The sequence below is a fragment of the Macaca nemestrina genome, chromosome 15, assembly GCF_043159975.1.
Source record: "Macaca nemestrina isolate mMacNem1 chromosome 15, mMacNem.hap1, whole genome shotgun sequence".
NCBI classification, from domain to species: Eukaryota; Metazoa; Chordata; class Mammalia; order Primates; family Cercopithecidae; genus Macaca; species Macaca nemestrina.
The window spans coordinates 101,527,638-101,548,751 of record NC_092139.1 but is presented as its reverse complement, the minus strand read 5'-3'; the positions used below and the strand labels follow the sequence as shown (position 1 = coordinate 101,548,751).

Genomic DNA, 21,114 nt, shown 5'->3' with positions numbered 1-21,114 from the left:
TTATTCAGAGGAGAGGTGGAACCAGAACCCAGGCTCCCTGGTCCTTAGCCCTCCCTTCTCTGCAGCATGCTCCGCTTCCATCTGATCTGCACCCAAAGCACCTTCTTCGAGTGTTTCTTTTGTGCCGGCCACTCTCTCATTTGATCATTTTTGTTATTTTATTCTTACAGCAACCTTGGGAGGGGGATGTGCTCACTCTCCCACTTCACAGATGTGGAAACTGACACTTGTGCACAGCCATGTAGAAGGAGCCGGGACTCAACTCTCGGCTGCTCAGACTACTCAGTTTGTTGTTCCAGGACTGACCTTGCCCCTGGCTCCCCTGCCTCTCTGGCCTCGCGATATTTCCTAGGCCTCCTCTCCAGGTTTTCTCTGTTCCCAGCCTACTAGCTGTCGCCTAAAAATGCCCCTTGTTTTCCCACTCGAGTGGCCTTGTTATGCTGTTTTGTTTTTGCTGGATCGAAGCCCCCATCCTCTGTCTTGCCTCTGTCTGGCTGAAATCTTTCCTGACTGTAGGCTCTGTGGCACTCTGTCTCTTTGTGGCGTTTCCTTCACTTGCTCAGCCAACGTTGATCAAGCTCCTACTGTGTGCAGGTCCTGGCTTGACAGCAGAACACAGAGGTGCCAAGTCACTCATCATCCTTTCAGGAGCCTCGTCTTGGTGAGGGAGGAAGCGTCTCCTAAGGGGATGAGTGAAATTCAGAGGGCCCGGAGGACAGTGTATTAGGTAGCATTTTGCTTGAAGAGGTCAAGATGAGAATATTTGATTTGGGTCTTAGTGATTAGGAGATGGGAGGATAGGGTAGGAGGAGGCATCACCAAACACCAACCAAATCAAGGGCTGTGCTTGGCCATCTTCGGCTTGGCATTGTCAATATCTACATACTTTAATTCTTATTCCTTCACTTAGATATTAGAGGCTGTGACTAGGTGGCACCCATCCTTGTATCTATGAAAGCACCTTGCTAAGCTCTTAGTACTTACTACTCCTCCACTAAACATTTGTTAAATTAAATTCAGAGTCTCCTGCCCTTGCCCTCAGGGACATAGTTGGAGAGCTTGGAAAAAATATGTCATAAGGTACGCAACAATAGAAGATTAAATGAACAGTTCTGAGCAACAATAGAAAGGATGTAGCAGTGCAGTGAATGGATGTGTGCATTGTGGAGGCTGAACACGGATGGGAAGTCAGAGGTGGGAGCTTCCTTGAGCTTCTCAAACTGAAAGGAGGGGTGGGACTTGAGTTGGGTCTTTGGATACAAGACAGGTAAAATCTGAATGGAAGGATTAAGGGAGGGTAGTTTGGCAAGCACAAATATATTTTTCAGGTTGGAGAGGAAGCCACCTTGGGTTTCTGTTAGCAAGGCATTGCAGATGAAGTTGGTGAGTTAGTTAGGGCCTGTGGGCTTTGGGAAGGCAGGGTGACTTTTCATCAGGAGGATGTGGTGTGCTCAAGGCCCTTGTTTTGGAAGGTGCACCTGCATCGTGCCGGGGACAGATTGAAGCGGGGAGAGATAGAGGCTGGGAGACCACTGGACAGGATTTTGTACCAGTTCATATATGAAGTTCTAAGGGCCGCCAGGTTGGAACTGTTATAGGAGGGACAGAAGAAGGGAAGCTTGTGGAGTTTTCTCTGTTGAATCACTGGCTCACACACATTTGCTTGGTATGGAAGTCTGAGATGGCTTTCATTGCCCACTGTAACATGGCCTTGTTGGAATAAAGTCCACTCGTGACACAAGCAGCAAGTCTTAAAATAGCACTTTCTCCTTTGGCTTGGCTTGGGGTAGGGCTTTGGTGAAAATACACTTTTTGGGGCCTCTCTTTTTGGGGATTTGTTTAAATGGGCTCAGGGTTATAGAACAACCTTTTTCCTAGCCTTGGATGACACCCAGTAAGGGGCATAATAGAGAAAATTCTTCTTTTCCTCATGAGTGGCTCCTAAAGCAGCTGCACGCAGCTGAGAGCGAAATGCTTGGAGCTCTGACATCTGGGTTCTGGATTCACCTTAAAAGTGAAGCCAGTTTCTTTGCTTCCTGTGATAGCTGGTGTTTCTCTGCCTGAGGAGGAGCTTGCTTTGAGATTACGGTACACACTTTCCAGCATTGTGGGGTAAGCCATTCTGGATGACAGAATTTCTCAAATAGGATAATCTAATCCCTTACAGACAGCAAGTCTTTATTTTTAATCTTTAAGGAACGAGGGTTTTTCTAGAATGTTCTGTGTACTTACCCTCGCTGGCTCACTGTCAGCGCCTGAAAAACATCAGCTCTCTTACTGGGACACACAAAGCTTGTTATGAACCAGGCCTGCCTTTCTCTGCAATCTCATCCCCCACCCCTGGCCACCCCTATTTCATGCATCACCAATCTGTAACTTAATCATTTTCTTCTTTACTGATTATTTTCCCCCTAGACCTGTCAAGCTGTGCACATAACCCCTCCTGCCCGGTAAGCTCTCTCCTTCTTTATCTGCCCGGACACTTGTATTTTTCCTTCAGAACCCGGCTCAGGTAGTCCTGCCTTTTAAGCTTTTCCTGATACTGACACTGAACTGCATCTGCAACTCAGTCTGACTTCTGCGGCTGCACTTTCTGTGCAATAACCTGACTGTTTTGCTAGAGAGCGGGAGCCTTTCAGTAAAACTGCATCTCAGGGGATCTTCTAGGTTTTACCATATGCCTGGAACATGCAGTCAATACAATAAATAGTTGTTGTTGTCGTTTTAGATTTCATTGACTCAGGCATAATGTAACCCTTTCTGGCTAAACCTTGAGTATCATACTGTGCTGCAGGGGTAGATGGGTTGATGTGAATTAGCCTCTCAAAGTATTCAGAATCTGAAGAATCCCTTCCCCCCTCACCAATGACCAGAATGGCTATTGGGCCTTCCTGGGGTGCACTGATGCCTTCAGGAAATCTGGTGGTGCTGGTGAGGGAGAATGCATCTTAGTAATCAATCCAGACCTAGAAATGTCTTCACACAGGTCAGGCGCGGTGGCTCACACCTGTAATCCCAGAACTTTGGGAGGCCGAGGCAGGCGGATCACAAGGTCAGGAGATCGAGACCATCCTGGCTAACATGGTGAAACCCCATCTCTACTAAAAATACAAAAAAAAATTAGCCAGGCGTGGTGGCGGGCGCCTGTAGTCCCAGCTACTCGGGAGGCTGAGGCAGGAGAATGGTGTGAACCAGGGAAACGGAGCTTGCAGTGAGCCAAGATCACACCACTGCACTCCAGCCTGGGCGACAGAGCGAGACTCCTGTCTCAAAAAAAAAAAAAAGAAAAAGAAAAAAGAAATGTCTTCACACAAGCTCTCAAGGGCTGAGTATTGAAGTGGAGGATTAGCAGGTAGGAGGACTTGAAGAACCTTGTACCTTTTATGTTTAATAGCATTCCCCATTCTTTAAAGAGCCAGATGCAGAATGGCAGTCATAATTGATGGAGAAACTATCAGACAGTGATGGGGAGTGGCTAGGGAGGATTGGATAAATTTGTACTGGAGCTTAGCAGCGGTGCCTAAAGACTCTTCTCCACATAACCACATGTTTATGTTAGAATATTTAGTATTGCCTCTAGTATTTGTGAGGTCCATTTGGGTTTTTATGGCACTGCCCTTGTAAGCCAGGCGTGAGCGCTACATGAATAGGTTTGCTTAGCAAATCACAGAGGAGTGACAGAGGAGCCCTGGGCATATCAGAGGGTTTGTGTGATCCAAGCACTAGCAAAACTTTATGAACTTGCACTTGGCATGCGGTGTTGGTTATATGGTTCAGGAAGCCCTGCTGCTTCTCCAGTAGTGGTCTGATTTAATCCATACCAAGGGATGCTTTCTCTGGGTCTTAGCTTCTGCCATTTTTCTTTTTCCTCTGCTTGGAATTATCCATAACTCCTTTGGAAATACAGCATTTTTGAGCTCATTAAATTTGTTAATGTGTGTGTTATGTTGAGAATGCACTCAGTTATTTAGAGTTGCTTCATTTCCTTTCCCTTCATCTCTTTGCCTTCCCCACTTTGTGGTAATTGTGCTTGGTTCAACCAGAAAACCAAGAGCTCCTGGGGATTAGGAAGAGGCCATAGTCTTTCTCTTCTTAGCCCTGTCCAGAGATCTCAGAAAATTTGCAGAGGCCCTGAAGGTAAAGGCAAAAGCCTGCCCCCTAATCACCTGAGGCAATTTTTCAGGAGTTTTCTGTCCACTTTACACTTTTCTCTCGTAGGAAATTTGGGCTCTGACAATTAAGAGAGATGGGAGCCAATGAATGGAATAGGAAAGGCCCTTTCCTTAGCAATTTGTTAGAAACAGTACTGAGGCGTGCTTTACCAGCATGATGCCTTTTGACAGCTTTCTAAGCTGAGTACTTTCATTTTACAGCTAAGGAAACTGAGGCTTGGAGAGGTTATTTGCTCAAGTAATAAAGTGCAGAGACTGGAAATGATTTTTGTTTTCAGAATATTTGCTTTTAATCTCTGTCCTATAATCCAACAACCCAGGTATCCTGATAGTAGAAATATACACACCCCTGGGAAATCCGTGAAGACTTTTCATGGAATATGCAGATGTGGGTAGTTCTAAGAAAATCAATTTTCACATCTCCAGCCTCACATATGTGCCCTTCCCTGAAATTGATCAACCTGAGACTCCCTGTCTGTTCCACGGTTCTCCCAATCCACCTTTCATGGTTATCCTCCCTCATTTTATTTTTATTTTCATTAATTAAATTAATTAATTAATTAATTTTTGAGACAGAGTCTCGCTCTGTCGCCCAGGCTGGAATGCAGTGGCGCAATCTCGCCTCACTGCAAGCTCCGCCTCCCAGGTTTAAGCCATTCTCCTGTCTCAGCCTCCCGAGTAGCTGGGACTACAGGTGCCCGCCACCACGTCTGGCTAATTTTTGTATTTTTAATAGAGAAGGGGTTTCACCTTGTTGGTCTGGCTGGTCTCGAGCTCCTGACCTCAGGTGATACACCCTCCTCGGCCTCCCAAAGTGCTGGGAATAAAGGTGTGAACCACTGAGCCTGGCCCTATCCTCCCTCATTTTGTAAAGGCGCAGCTCTTAGCCAGAAGTAGTCTTATTCTGGCATGTTGCTCTGGGTATGAAAACCTCAAGGGCCACCTAACAAAGGAACTCTTTGAAATTGGTATGTTGAGGTCCTTCTAATCACAGCACTGCCACATGGTTGTCCCTTTCCCTTTTGTCTTTTCCCTGTTGAAACTTGGTGCCAGAAACAGGGCATTTAAGCCCCTTTCTCATGTGAAAGAATGATACAACATTTTCAGTTCTTAAAAAATAACTTGCTGTTGGATTTTTAAAATGAATGATGGATATCAGATTGCTAGATTCCATTTAAAACTGTGATGTGAAAGTTTTATTTTAAAATGTTAATGTTTACAATATGCTGAAAATTGTATCCTTAGAAATTATGTAGTTTAGGATGAAAACTTTATGTCAGACTAAAAATAGGCACGGCAGTACACGTTTTTCAAATTTCAGAATTCAAGGGCCCAGGCATGGTGGCTCACGCCTGTTATCTCAGCACACTGAGGGGCCAAGGTGGGAGGACTGCTTGAGCCTAAGAGTTCAAGACCAGCCCTGGCAACACAGCAAAACCCCATCTGTTAAAAAAAAAATTAGCTGGGCATTATGGTGCATGCCTGTGGTCCCATCTACTCGGGAGCCTGGGAGGTGGATTCCTTGAGCCCAGGAAGTTGAGGGTGCAGTGAGCCGTGGTCATGCCATTGCATTCCAGCCTGGGTGACACAGCAAGATGCTGTCTCCAAAAAAAAAAAAAAAAAAAAAAAGAAAAGAAAATTAAAAAAAAAGCTTAAATACTTATACCTCTGTATTATTCTGTCTCAGATACTGAAGTTTGGAGTGGGTAATTTTTAAATTGTTTTCTGCCATAGACCCTTATACACCTGAATATTTTTTTCCGCAGAATTTAAAGGACATCAGTATTTCCTAAAGCTCATACATTGCCCTCCTGATAAAGCACACTTGAAATTCTGTGGGGTTTCAGGTTAATATAAACATCCTTTAAATGTTGATGAAACTTTTACACATGTAGCTAGTCATGTGATCGTGTACGCCAGAGTGCCTCAGGGGCTCACTGAGGACTGTTTCAGGTACGAATTCTAGAAACGGAACTCATTGTGATGTTAAAATACCATTCCACTTTATCTGCTTAAGTAACTGAAAACCCGAGGGCAGTGTCAGGCAGGGCTGGATCTAAGTCCTCGAACAGCATCACCGACTCTGCTGCCCCACGCCTGGCTCTGCCTTCTTCTGTGTTGGCTAGGTTCTCAGGCAGCCTGTCACCACAGGATGCCAGGAGCCCTGGGCGCATGTTTGACCCACCACACCATCGCAGCTGAGGAAAAGCATCTTTTCTCCAGTATATCTGGCAAAAGTCCTGGTTGTGGCTGGGCGCGGTGGCTCACACCTGTAATCCCAGCACTTTGGGAGGCTGAGGCAGGTGGACCACGAGGTCAGGAGATCAAGACCGACCTGGCCAGCATGGTGAAACCACATCTCTACTAAAAATACAAAAATTAGCCGAGCGTGGTGGCACACGCCTGTAATCCCAGCTACTCGGGAGGCTGAGGCAGGAGAATCACTTGAACTAGGAAGTCAGAGGTTGCAGTGAGCCCAGCCTGGCAACAGAGTGAGACTCCATCTCAAAAAAAAAAAAAAAAAAAAAAAACCCATGTTGTAATCTTGTTGGAAGAACCTCCACCGCATCCCTGGAGCTAGTAGGAGGAAAGGGGTCAGTCCTATTTTAATTCCTTGAAGAGTAGGGAAGGAGTGGTTCTAGGAGAGAAGCTGGGTAGACAAAATGCCACAAAATATTCAGTAGGAAGATTAGTCTGAAGATCTAGAAGTCATACAAAAGAGACCACAGGTTTCTATAAAACCTTTTGACTATCCTGTGTGTACTTCCCCTACCAGTGCCAGTCAACACTTTCCCTGCTAGGATACTCATCTGCCCATTGACACAATGGCATCAGTGCTACCTTCTGTTCCCTGCATTGGTCATTTCAAGACTTTTTTTGTTTTGTTTTGTTTTGAGACGGAGTCTCCCTCTGTCGCCAGGCTAGAGTGCAGTGGTGCGATCTTGGTTCACTGCAACCTCCTCCTCCCGGGTTCAAGTGATCCTTCTGCCTCAGCCTCCCAAGTAGCTGGGATTACAGGTGCCTGCCACCACGCCCAGCTAATTTTTGTATTTTCAGTAGAGACAGGGTTTCACCATGTTGGCCAGGCTGGTCTCATTCTCTTGACCTCATGATCTGCCTGCCTCAGCCTCCCAAAGTGCTGGGATTGCAGGCGTGAGCCACTGCACCCAGCCAATTTCAAGACTTTTAAGGACACGGTGAAGAATCCCTGACAATGTGTTTTGCCATTTGTTTTTAAAATCGTTATGTGATTGTATTTATTTTTTTAAAAAATTCAGAATGGTGGAATTCCATCTATTTTAGTTTGCCAGGGTGGCCGTAACAAAGTACCATAGACTGTGGAGCTTAAACAATATTCATGTATTTTCTCACTGTCCTAGAGGCTTGAAGTCTGAGGTCAGGGTGTTGGCAAAAGCCTCGCCCCTTGGCTTATATGTGGCTGTCTTTTCCTGCTGTTTTCATATGGTCTTCGCTCTGCATGTGTCTGTGTTCTAATCTCTTCCTGTTATTAGGACATCAGTCATAGTAGATTAGGGCCCACCCTAATGACCTCATTTTAACTTGATTACCTTTTTATTTTTTGAGATGAAGTTTCGCTCTTGTTGCGCAGGCTAGAGTGCAATGGCTCCATCTCGGCTCAGTGCAACCTCCGCCTCCCGGGTTCAAGCAGTTCTCCTCCCTCAGCCTCCAGAGTAGCTGGGATTATAGTAAGGCACCCGCCACTGTGTCCAGCTAATTTTTGTATTTTTAGTAGAGACAAGGTTTCACCACGTTAGCCAGGCTGGTCTTGAACTTCTGACCTTAGGTGATCCACCCACCTTGGCCTTCCAAAGGGCTGGGATTACAGACATAAGCCACCGTGCCCAGACTTAATCACCTTTTTAAAGACCCTGTCTCTAAATAACGGTCCCATTTTGAGGTTCTGGGGGTTAGAACTTCAACATACGAAGTTGGGGGAGGGGATGGAATTCAGCCTATAACATCATCTGTTGTTTTAACGCTGTGAATGAGTTGTATTTTGAAAAACAATGTACATATCTTGTTTGAAACACAAATTAGTAACAGATTCACCTAGGCAGTGCAGACTGTTTCAGGGATGGTTCAGTTTGATGTAGAGTTTATTATTTGGGTAGTGCTTTCTCTTTATTAAGAGTAGAGAGAAGACAAAACGTACAGATGAGAACTGGTTGTGGGTTTGTGAAAAATGCTTGGGGTTGGATAGTGAGAACCCAGACCTTTACCTCCATAGGCTCAGTGCTGCCATGTGGGAATTGTAGCATTGTCTTTGCAGATGACGGCTTCTCTGAGATACTCTGAGGGTGGACTTGGGTTGTGAAATGAGTTTTAAGACTTTCTGGGGAATGGGATGGGTGGCTGCCCTAAGGCACGACTCTGTCTTTCAGACCAAAGCTCATGTTATTCTTTTCACTGGAGCAGTGGATTGGCCAAGAGCTCTGCTGGGCATGCCAGCACACCTGTGTGTGAGAGAGTCTTGTCATCTTGTGTTTTTGTGTGTCTTAGGGACCAAAGTTGTCAAGTGTGGGGTTTTATGAGTCCATTTGGCCCAAGTGGTAAAAGTGCCACTGTTGTGTTGGAATGATTTCTGTTCATTCTCAGAGCTAATCTTTAAGGTTCTGCCTATGACAAACCTGTTCATTGTTCCACTTTGTCAAGAAGTTGTCATTGTTCTTGCTCTTGCACTAATTACTGTTTTAATGTGGCTTGTATGTTCATTGTCTCGTCTGTCTCTTTAGAATGAAACATCACAGCCGAAAAGATGTGGGGAGTAGGTAGCAGCTTTCAAATTGTAGTCTTTTCACATCAGAACCCAGAAATCCCCTTCCCAAATTTTGCTTGCCTGCAAATTTGGTACAATTTTAGAAAGCCATTTGCTATACGATGTGGTTAAAGTATGCATATGTTCAGGTTGAGGGCCTGAATCAGTCATCCATGTATCATCACCCCTTTATCTGCCAACGTAGATTGTGTTAACTGATGGGAAGATTGTCTTTTCAACATTTTAATTTTACTTTTTATAGAGATGGTGTCTCACTCTGTTGCCCAGGCTGGAGTGCAGTGGTGTGATCCTAGCTCGCTGCAGCCTTGAACTCCTGGGCTTCAGTGATTCTCCCACCTCAGCCTCTCCAGTAGCTAGGACTTGCAGGCATGTGCCACCTCGCCCGGCTAATTGGGGGATTGTCTTTATGGAAAACATTTCACAGTCTCTGAGAGAGTAGGACATAGGATCAAGAAGTTTTGGCAGAACATGGTTTATTGTTATTTCCATGCGAATATTTCCTGGCTCCCCTTGGGTAAGGCGCTTACTTTCTTTGCATTCATTTCCTATGGCAGCCGTAACAATGTACCACATGCTGAATGACTTAAAACAACAGACATTAATTGTTTCACAGTTCTGGAGGCCAGAAGTCCAAAGCCAAGGTGTCTGGAGGAGTCATTAGCAGGACCACACTCCCTCTCCAGTGGCTCTTGGTGAGAACCCTTCCTTGCCTTTTGTAGCTTCTGGTGATGGCTGGCAATCCCTGGTGATCCTTGGCTGGTAGACACATCCCTCCAGTCACGTGGCTATTTTCTCCTTGTGTGTCTTCACATTGTCTTCCCTCTGTACATGTCTCTGTGTGCAAACAACCCCCACACTTTTTTCTGAGACGGAGTTTTGCTCGTGTCACCCAGGCTGGAGTGCAATGGCACAACCTCAGCTCCCTGCAACCTCCGCCTCCCGGATTCAACCGATTCTCCTGTCTCAGCCTCCTGAGTAGCTGGGATTACAGGCGTGCGCCACCACGCCTGGCTAATTTTTATATTTTTAGTAGAGACGGGGTTTCGCCATGTTGGGCAGGCTGGTCTTGAACTCCTCACCTCAGATGATCTGCCTGCCTCGGCCTCCCAAAGTTCTGGGATTACAGGCGTGAGCCACCGCGCCCGGCCAACTTCCCCTTTTTATAAGGACAGCAGTCATATTGGATTAAGGCCCACCTAATGATCTCATTTTAACTTGATTATCTCTATAAGGGCCCTATTTCCAATGATGGTCACATTTTAGATACCAGGGGTTAGGACTGCCTCATGTCTTTTGGGGGATTATTTCAACCCTTAATACCCTCTGAGCTTCATTTTTTTCCTCCTCTGTAAAACATGGTCTGTCATCTGTTCTTACCTTTAATGGAAGGATCAAACCCAAGTTCATGAGAAAGCAATCTAGAAATCGTATCCCCTGGGTGATGGCCGGATGCCCATTGGACATTAGAGGCTCTTCATTCCAAGCACGTGACATCTAGTGAGTATTTGGGTCTGACACATGACGTGGTCTGTGAGAATTTTCAGTTATAAGTCCTTGGGAAGTAAGAATGTTGAACCTGAGCTGTGTGTTCGGTGGAAACGTAGAGTGAGCTGAGGCTGGGCTTGCAAGGGGAGCACCCCCAGGAGCTGAGCTGCATCTTCCTAGATGTTAGGACTGCTGAGTTCCTCTTCGTCCTGACTTGCTGGCCAGTGACTGTTGCCCTGTGGTACAATTTGAGTGTAAATCCTGAGATAGCTGTTCCAACTCTTGAATCTTTCATGGAGAGCGTGGGAATGTATTCTGGTTTTATTGGTTTGTTTTCACGAGCTGTATTTTGCTATTCAAAAGAGGTTCACTTGGGGCAGAGGCTAAGAATGTTTTCAGACTGCGTTTCTCTTTTGTTTCTTCCTAATAACTTGCAATGGTTAGGGAAAAAAGCTACAAAACAAATAAGCCAAAAACAACTCTCAAAACCCACACACTGACATTTAAAGGATTTGTGCTTTTTACTTGCATTTACTTACAGCATCATACAGATTGCTGTCTGAATATATATACATCTGGATGTATTCTTTGAGAGGCCCAAAGCACTGCAGAAGTCTCACTTCTTTGTTAAACAGATTTTCATGTTATTCCCATCAGTTGCATCAGAGTTTCTGAGGGCTGCTGGTCATTGATGTCACTTTGCTCAGATTCATTCCTTCATTTGCTGATTCAGTGAACACACAGTTGCTGACCCTCTGTTATATGCCAAGCACTGTGCTGGGCACAGTGAGGGGGCGGGTGAGGAGGAGAACAAGACAAAGTCCCAGTCCCTGCTTGCATGGAACTCTCATTCTGTGCGGCTTAGTTCATTGTGAGATTAGGTCGACCCCTGGCTGTCATGCTTCCAGGCAAAGCTATCCCTTTTGTCACTTGCCACCTGCAGTTCTGGGCTAAAAACTACCATATGTATAACTCCTCTTGGTAGTTATTGGTTCGTTACATCAAATTTTGCAAAGCCTGATGCATCGTTTGGTTAGAAGGAATCATCTTTATTCCACTCCCAAGAGTCCACTCAACAGGCTTTGATGATCCATTAAAACCAGTTCCATTTTTGACGTGGGAGAGCCTGTAACTTTTTTGCCTGTTTTGATTTTGAGTCGTTTATAGGGTATTTTGAGAGTTAGGCAGCATCAGGCGGGTTTGATGTCAGTGCCTCTCAGGTGGGCGATGAAGTTCTGGGATCAATTTTGTTATATGGCCGCCTTGTACAGTGTCACGCTGGAAGCTTACATTTCATGGTGAGATTGAGATGTGGTAATTGAAATGGGAATTCCTGAAAGGACTACTGATGTCTCCATACTGCAGGGAGGAGTCCACAGCCATCTTTCTGAAGAGCAGAGGGGGTTTGTGGTCCTGTTCACTTCTGACAGGGAGCAGCATAAATAGCACATCTTGTCTTTACATGCCTGCCCTTACATTCATTTCCTGATGGATACAGTTGCATGAGGACTTGTTTATAATGAATGGTCCTGGAAAACAACATCTCAGGGAATGAGGAGGCAGGAGGGAACATTTCTGCAAGGATAGGGGAAGGAACTAGTAGAAGATGTCTTGGAGAATTGCATAATGGGTCATTTTTATCTTAAGAAGAATCTTTTTTTTTGAAATGGAGTTTTGCTCTTGTTGCCTAGGCCTGGAGTGCAGTGGCACAATCTTGGCTCACCGCAACCTCCACCTCCCAGGTTCAAGCGATTCTCCTGCCTCAGTCTTCCGAGTAGCTGGGATTACGGGCATGCGCCACCACACCCGGCTAATTTTATATTTTTGGTAGAGATGGGGTTTCCCCCCGTTGGCCAGGGTGGTCTTGAACTCCTGACCTCAGGTGATCCGCCTGCCTCGGCCTCCCAAAGTGCCGGGATTACAGACGACAGCCACCACACTTAGCCAGGCTTAAGAAGAATCTTGTAATGATCTTGTGGAAGGAAAGGAGTGTTACCTGGTGTGAAGTGCTTCACACTACCTCTGCATCTCAGAGAAATGCAGAACTTTTGGGCTCTCAGGAGGGATGTGGACCAATGGGATGCTTTATTTTGTGGATGGGGGCACTTGGGCCCAGATCAAGGGAACCGTGTAGGGTCACACCAACTTAATGATAAAATCCAGGCCACCTGACTTGCAACCTTTTATTTTCTCCCTCAAGCCCAGGCTGTCTTCTGCATCATTCACTAGCCCTTTTAAACCTGACTCAAGCTTTCTTGGGGCGTGTGAGCCCCCAAAGAAACTGCATAGTCCTCTTGGTAATTGTTGGGTACCTTTCGGGTGGCTACAGCTGCGGCCACGTGTATGCTGAAAGGAGTGACAGGACTGGGTCTCTTGTTTTTTAAATAGGGTCTCATTGCTACAATTATTGAATGTATCTTTTAAAGATGAATATAAAACAGCTACCCTCCCAAGCAAATCATAAAACAAATTATGCCCTTGCCACCCGGAACTACAGAGAAACAGCAGGCTCTTCGTGGCACAGAGAGTAATGGCTGCAATATTAAAACAATGATGGGAAAACCAGGATCCGATAGCTGAAAGCAGGGAGGAAAACAGCCTCGTAATCCCCCAGGGATAATGGGTCTCACCGACAGGTCCCTGTGATTTATTGTGCTTAATGTACTTATTTTTATTTGTCCCCTTCAACACGGAGCTTTGTCACTGAAGAGATTTGATAATGGCCTGTTTGCAGTCACTTAGACTCCCGTAATAAAGCGCCACATTTTGGCTGTCTGTAGATTCCGCTGGCTTCATTGGCATTCCCCCTCCGATTTCACCTTCACTGGCTGAGCTGGGATAGATCTAGATAAGGGCTGCCTCCCTTGAGTATTCCCGTCATGCTGCCCTGTCCTGACTTCTGCCTGATAGCCAGACTTAACTCGGTGGCTCTCCAGGCCCAGCCTGCCTCCTGCTTTCATTTTGTGCTACTTTGGGACCACGGACCCCTTATTCTGCCTGAAATAATAATAGATCCCTGGTGCTTTATCTTCCTAGACCACCAATGAGAGTTTACTGCTTGCAGCTTTTTGGGTGAGCAAAAATAAAAGCGGAGGAGTGGGTATGTGGGGTTTTGCAAAAGAATGGGCTTGATTTAAAGGCTGTAGTGCCTTCTGAATGTGGTAGCCAGCTGCTTTGCAAAGAAGGGTGTGTGGGATTCAACAGTTGTGAGTGAGTCAACCTGAGGCTTTCATTGCAGCTTCTTCCTGGGCTTTGAGGGAAGGGAGGTGGAAGCTCTCCAGGGAGCTCCACAAAGGAGGCATGACTGGCCCTCCTTCCTGCAAAACTGTCTCTGATTTGCTAACGTTGGGGTGAAGAAATCCAGGAAGTGAGAGACAGGGGCGATAACCGGAAAAGCAGCTTCAACTCTTTTCCAGGGCAGCACGTGTGTTTCCTCTCTTTGAGGCCCTCTCTCTGATATCCCACCATCAGGTCTGGTCGGCGGGGAAGGTGCTGTGCTGGGTTGCATCTGACACTTGGCCCCTCTAGCACAGCTGGGAGAGAGCATCGCTTTCATTCTGAATACTGAGAGAGAACAAGTGAGTATCTAATTACGGAAAACTCAAACAGTGTAACTGAAAAAGACTCCTTTAAAATGCAGGAGCAGCAGCGAAAGTCAAGCACACCAGGGGTGGGAGCTGGGAGCGGAAGGGGTCAGCGTCGCTAGGGCCTCAGTAGATGGAGTGCTACGGACACTGTGAAGTTTGCACGTTCTAGCAAGATGACGGCATCATTGAGGGAGAGATGGTGCTAACAATTAGGACGTTGCTCTCAGTCACCCGGGCACCCTTTACTTTCCTATGCCTCTGTCAAAAGTTTTAACAGGCTCCCAAGCCACTGGACCCCAGTACACGGTACACTTTGGCCTCAGATGTGCCCCTGGTACCGTAAGATCCAGCAGTTCTACTGCTGAGTATATACCCAAAAGAGTTGAAGGCACAGTTCTAAAGAGATAGTTGCATACCCATGTTCATAGCAGTGTCATTCACAGTAGCCAAAATGTGGAAGCCACTCAAGTGTTCATCAACGGAAAGGCTAAACACCATGTGGTATAGACATACAATGGAATATTATTCAGCCTTAAAAAGGAAGGAAATCCTGTCACATGCGACAACATGGATGAACTTTGAGGACATGATGCTGAGTTAAATGAGTCAGTCATTAAAAAGATAAATATATATCATTTCCACTTCTGTAAAGTCCCTACAGTAGTCAAATTTGTAGAAACAGAAAGTAAAATGGTGACTTCCAGGGACTAGGGGAGGGAGAGAATTGGGAGTGAGCTTTTAAGGCGGACAGAGTTTCAGTTTGGGAAGATGAAACAGTTCTGGAGGTGGGCGTTGGTAATGGTTACACAAAAATATGAATGTGATTCTACTGAACTGTTCCCTTAAAAATGGGTAAAATTGTTAGTTTTATGTGAAGTGTATTTTACTACAGTGAAATAAGGTATCTTTGGCAGGCAGACTCTAAGTTGGCCCTCATGATCCTCACCTTCTGATGTGTTCTTGTGTAGTCCCTTTCACTTGGGTGTGCAAGGGACTTGTGACTTGCTTCTAACAAGACCATAGCAGAGGCGAAGGATGTCACTTCTGTGATTACGTTTCCTTATATAAGACCCCATCTTTGTAGCAGACTTGCCCTAAAGGATTTCCTTCTTGGCTTGATGAAGTTGGCATGTTGGGGGAGCCCACGTGGCAAGGAACTGTGGGTGGCTTTGAGGAGCAGAGGGTGACCCCTGCTGACAGCCAGCAAGAAGGCAAGGACCTCAGGCACAAGGAGATGAATTCTGCCAGCACAGGAGGGAGGTTGCAGGTGGATTCGGCCCCAGAGCCCTTTGGGGACACCTTGGCTGTAGCCTTATGAGATTCTTGAACCACAGACACAGCTAAGCCATGCTCAGGCTCACACTGAGCTATAGGAACTGTGAAATAATGAATGTGTGCTGTTTTGAGCCATCAACTTTGTGACAGTTTGTTACACAGCAATAGATAACTAATATGTAGCCTCCCAGGAGACCTGCCTGAGTCCATTCCATCCTAGTTTTCCACTCTGGTCACCTCAGGTCTCCCATCTCCTTCTCTTGTCCTCTGTGAGTGGGCAGATGGCCTGCTTTTCTGTTTTCTGTTTATGCTCAAATGCATTCATTGTTAGAGCCAATTCGTCCTCCCTGTGCCTTCCTGCTCTCTCTGGTTTCCGGTTTGTGTGTCCCATCCACAGACTGAGGGTGCCATTTCTGGCCACCTCTGTACGGGTGTGCTCTCTTCCCCATACCCCACAGCATCCCCACTTGCCTCTCCGGTATAAGGTTCATGACACAAAATACAGGTGATCGGTAATCAGATTTTCTAGGGTGGCTCTAATTTCAAATATTCTGCCCCATTTGTTATCCCCATAAACCATTAAACTGTCCCAGATATTCCACTTTGGTATATAAGCTCTTCCTGGACTGGCTCCCATATAACAAATGGAGAAGCACCGCTGCCATTTTTTGAGCATCTCCTGAATGTCAGATGCTTGATTCATGATTCTCATTGTGTTATCCCAACAGCCTGATGAAGTGGCTGTCATGGTGCTTGACTTACAGAGGAGCACACTGAGACCAAATGAGGTTCATTTCCTTGTAGGAGGTCACACACATGTGACTTGCTTCTAGTTCTCTAGGGAGCTCTCTAGGTCACATGTGTGACCTCAGACCAGGTATGCGTCCAGACGAGGATGAGAACTCCAAAGCCCAGTCCTAACTTGCCTGGGGCCACTGCCTCGGAAGAGCACAGTAGTGTTTCTGCCAGCTCCCATGTCCCAGTTTTGTTTGAAAAATAGAGTTGCTGCACATGGAGGCTACTCAGAGTTTTCTGATAATTCATTCTGAGGGACAGCAGTGGGACAGTGTTGGGTAGGGGACACAACTAAAGCCTCAAATTGAAATAAGGAGAGGAGACAAGGGGGTCAGGAATAAGGTTACAGCTGGGGTAGCCACGCTAGTGAGTGGAGTAGGGGTCCACAGTGGATCTCACCTAGGATGTGTAATGGAATTCTCTGGAAAGCTTTAACTGGTGCTGATGTCTGGGATCCACCCCTAGAAATAGTGATTTTAATGGTTTGTGATGCATCCTGGGGACCAGGATCAAAAACTCCCCAGGAGATCTGCATAGGCGGCCAAGATTTAGAACACTGGGAAGGAGGCCTCCATATGGTACAGGCTGAGGAGGAAGTAGAGAAGACACAGCCTTAGGATAAGGGCGGGGCTTGGACCCACAGCGCAACCTCCCTCGCCATCTAGAGGGTGACCCTGAGTGCTCACGGGGTCATCCTCCAGATGGGGAGGGGAGTTGACCCTTAGAGCATCCAGGTCTTCAGGGCCGGGAGCCCAGTTTGGGGACCCAGTGAGGCCTGCTCATGCTTCTCCTGTGGAATTGATAGATTTCCCGCATCTTCAATGCCTTCAGTGCACTTCCTATTCAACATGTAGTGAAAGGGGTAGAGGTGCCCTATGAGACTTGTGACATTCAGTGGGCCTTAATAATATGCACGCGGCCGGGCGCGGTGGCTCAAGCCTGTAATCCCAGCACTTTGGGAGGCCGAGACGGGCGGATCACGAGGTCAGGAGATCGAGACCATCCTGGCTAACATGGTGAAACCCTGTCTCTACTAAAAAATACAAAAAACTAGCCGGGCGAGGTAGCGGGCGCCTGTAGTCCCAGCTACTCGGGAGGCTGAGGCAGGAGAATGGCGTAAACCCCGGAGGTGGAGCTTGCAGTGAGCTGAGATCGCGCCACTGCACTCCAGCCTGGGCGACAGAGGGAGACTCCATCTCAAAAAAAAAAAATAATAATAATAATATGCACGCATGGACTGCCTTTTGTCATTGCTTAGAGTTCATGGTTAAACGTGGGGTTTGTGGTGTTCCCATGTGACCTGAATACCACTCGATGAGAGGGATTAGATTGCAAACACCTTGTGGGTGGGGATACAATATTTGTGTCTGCTAGAATGAGTGATGTGATGGTTTACCTGTACCACTTAAATTAATGATTGATTTCAACAGCTTTAGAAAGTTGAAGCACAGAAGCCTTAAGGTCATTTACGGAGGTGAAACACTTGGTAATTTTCACCGTATTTAAATTTGTGGCTCTCCGATAACGCCACCCTTGCCTTCTTTACCCTGCTCTGTTTTTTCCCTGTAGCATCACCATTTGTTAATATGCTGTGCGTTTATCTGAATGTGAGCTGATGATGGCAGGGTTTCTGTCTTTTTGTGTCTCAGGCATAGAGGACTCTCAATAAATATTTGTTGAGTGAATGGAGTAAATGGTGGCCTCTACTAGTGTTAGTGGATCCAGAAAGGACATAGAATAGTTTAAGATTTATTCCTTGGTTGAGTTCCAGGAGGAACTGCAGGATTTACTGGGGTGGTGGGAAGAGGAAGGGGGACAGTGCTGTGGATACGTTTTGTTTTACCTACCCTTTTGGAGCTGGTGTATTCTTTCTCAATTAAAATGTATTTTCTTTAGCAGTTACTTTGTAATGGAAGATGACACTTCTGCCAGTTTTAGTCTTTTATGTCTTCTAAACCGAGTCCTTTCCTCCCGCTGTGGCTTCAATAATGCATCGTTTCATAAGTTCGCAGAATTTAATGTGCTTCTGCCGAACCCCTAGTCTCAGCTAGATAGTTAAATGTAAATTAACCACTGTAGGTTGGATTCAAAGTCACCTATTCACCTTCTCCCTTTATATCCCCTTCCCTCACTCCACATATGCCAAGCAGTGTTGCATTTTTCTTTTTTTGAGAAATAGGGCATGATGTGTGCCTGCACACGGGCTCTTGTGTGTGAAAGGGAATATTTATTTCTTTCATAATCGGAGATCCATGAAAAAATAACACTGTGAACATACAAATTTTTGAAATGCTGCCTCTTCCACTAAAGTACAGTGGAGTCTAGGAACCTGTAGCAAACTAATATTTAACGAGGGTGCCACTGTTGTACCACCTTTAGAATTCACAGTGGCTGCTAGTGAAACTGGCATGTGTCTTGACAAGGCTGTGAAATATAGTCAGTCTTCTTTCATTTATTCATTTGTTCATTTATTCAGAGCCAGATGATCATTTTATATGCATGAAGCATCTGAGTGGTGGATGTGATAGGCTGATTGCATTCATGGCCTCAAATCTTCACACCTTTCTGAATTCCTACCCAGCTCCTTTGACTTTCGACTTTGAGTTTCACCACGTGACTTGCTTTGGCCTGAAGTATGAGGTGGAGGGGATGGTATGCCAGTTTTAAGCCTATGCCTTAAAAGATCTTGAGCATTTCTGTTTTTTTGTGTGTCCCTGCCTTGGCCACAAAAAGTGTGCCCTGCCAGCTGCTGGTCAGAAGAGGGGTAGGAAAGGGGAGCAGAGACACGCAGCCAATTCATGGGCCGTCAGTGAGATACCAAGCCCAGTCTAGATCAGCCAAGTCCCAGCTGACCTGCAGGTGCATGACTGGAGATAAGTGATCATTACCTCAAGACACTGGTTTTGGGATGATTCATTAGGTAGCATTATTATGCAACGAATGACTGATGTGGTGGGTTACTAATGTGATTCAGACATGAATCCTGTTTGAAAGAAGCTTTATAGTTTTGCGAGGGTGGTGAGAAGGCCAGGACAAGATTGTGAACTCTCGTACATGGTAGAGAAGGTACGAAAAGTCTTAAGAAAGGACCTGTGGTGGGAACGGCTTTTGAGAAGGCATTTTTAGATGATGTTGTTGAAGTTGAGAATAGAGAAACTATTAGACTAGGATCCTATCCGACTAGGATCCTATCCGACTAGGATTGTGAGTTAAAAATACGTGATATTTCAAAGTCGATTTCATCACAGCCAATGCATCGATGCCAACTTTCCATTAAATTTCTATTGACTTTGGATGAACCCAAACCAGACTCTTACAACTTAAAGCTAAGTTGCTGTCAGAGAACATTTCCTTTTGAAAATAGCCAACATTTACATTGCTTATCACAAAGAATTTTACCCTGCATGTATTTGGTCTCTGTACTGTGCGCCAGGAATGTGTTTGCTAAGCATTTTATAGTTATGATCTCATGTAATCCTCCTCATCGTCTTAAGAGTTGCAGGTACTAATGTTGGGTCAATTTTCCAGGTAAATTAACCAAGCCAGAGAAAGGTAAGTTACTTGCTAAGGTCATGCAGTAACATCATATTCTCATTCTTCTTCCTGCACCTGTCTCTCCTACTAGGATGGCATCCTCTCAGTACTGTATTTAAATTTTTATTTATTTATTTTTTTTTGTGGCTAGCACATAGCATGGTGCCTTGCACATAGTAGTTGCTCAAAAAGATGTTTTTGTTCAACAAAAAATGAATAAATCTTTTAAAAAGGAATAATGGCTTCTTCCATGTCCATATGGAAGTCATAGCCGGTAAGGAAATGAATTTCTGGACTAATTGCTGTAAAACAAAGGGGAAAGTTTAGCGGTGGAGATATTGGAAATTTTTATAGGCATTTGGTAGAGCACAGAGGAGAGCCTCTTGATTCAGCCTCAGAAGATAATGTTTCTGGAACTGGTGAACTCTGAAATGAGTCTCAAATGAGGGATCTGAATGAGGCAAGGGGGAAGCAAGGGGCCTGCCTGTTGAGGAGACGAGAGTTTGCAGAACCATATACAGCTTCCCATATGCACAGAACCATATGGAGCCCAGGGTAGCTTCGGGGACAGGTAGGTGCTCAGTTGTAAATGTTTGTTGTTGTGAGCTGTTGCATGCCTTGGCACGAGGGCAGTAAATGTCTGAGCAGCTATGCCCAGTAAACCATAAACACTTGAGTCTCTATAGTCTCATAACCTCTTGTTTCCACCTGCCTAATGCTTGTTGCTTTAGGGAAACTGAGGCAGCACACCCCCCCCCACCCCGCCCCATCCCCACCCCAAAATTATGACCCACTCTGTCCTAAAGAACCTGAGGAATTGTTGCCTATGAGGGCTGGCTTATCACGAAGGTCATGGTCCTTTTGAATAGATCTGGAAATTTTACAGATGTAAAATACATTGGAAATAGCTTGTTGTAGTTTAAACCTTGACAGCATTATGTGCAGTGATTCTTGGTTGTTGAAACAGTTTTTTGATGATTCTCAACTTGACTCAGACTCCGGCACGTACCTGTGAGATTTTGGTGAAGTTCTGTTGCAGCATTTTGAGCCTCAGTTTTTTTCATTTCTTGCAGCTTTTTGAGCCTCAGTTTTTTCAATTGTGAAACAGAGATAAAATATGCCTCCTAGAATTGCCGTGCGGGTTAATTTGAAAAAAATAAGAAAAAAAGCTCATTTTTTTTTTTTAAAGCACCAGCTACTGTGCCAAGCACTCTTTTTAGCCTCTATATGAATGAATTCATTTGACATTTTAAATCCTCACAGAAAACCCTAAGATGGAACAAACAGGAGTGTGAGCCCCGCCTTGCATCTGAGGCATTGTGGAGTTTGGTAACTTGCTTAGGGTTACAGAGCTGAGTAGGGGAGAAACTAGGATTTGAACACCAGAATTATTAACTTAACCCTGAAGCTATAGTAGCTGTGTTCCTAGAATGTGGCAGGTGCACACGGGTCGCTAGTTCCCCTCTGT

At 45.5% G+C, this 21,114-nt stretch overlaps 1 protein-coding gene across 4 annotated transcripts in view; it reads left to right on the top strand.

The window, feature by feature from the left end:
- The window catches only part of LOC105493993 (LARGE xylosyl- and glucuronyltransferase 1), a 634,501-nt gene that overhangs the window by 11,661 nt on the left and 601,726 nt on the right, over nt 1-21,114 (top strand). Inside the window, exon 1 of one of the 4 annotated variants that reach the window (XM_071080484.1) lies at nt 9,647-9,662. The exons of the other annotated variants lie outside the window; for them this stretch is intronic. The gene's annotated coding sequence lies outside the window, so the exon portion shown is untranslated. Of the gene's footprint in view, nt 1-9,646; nt 9,663-21,114 lie in introns of those variants that run through there. 4 annotated transcript variants of the gene reach the window in all.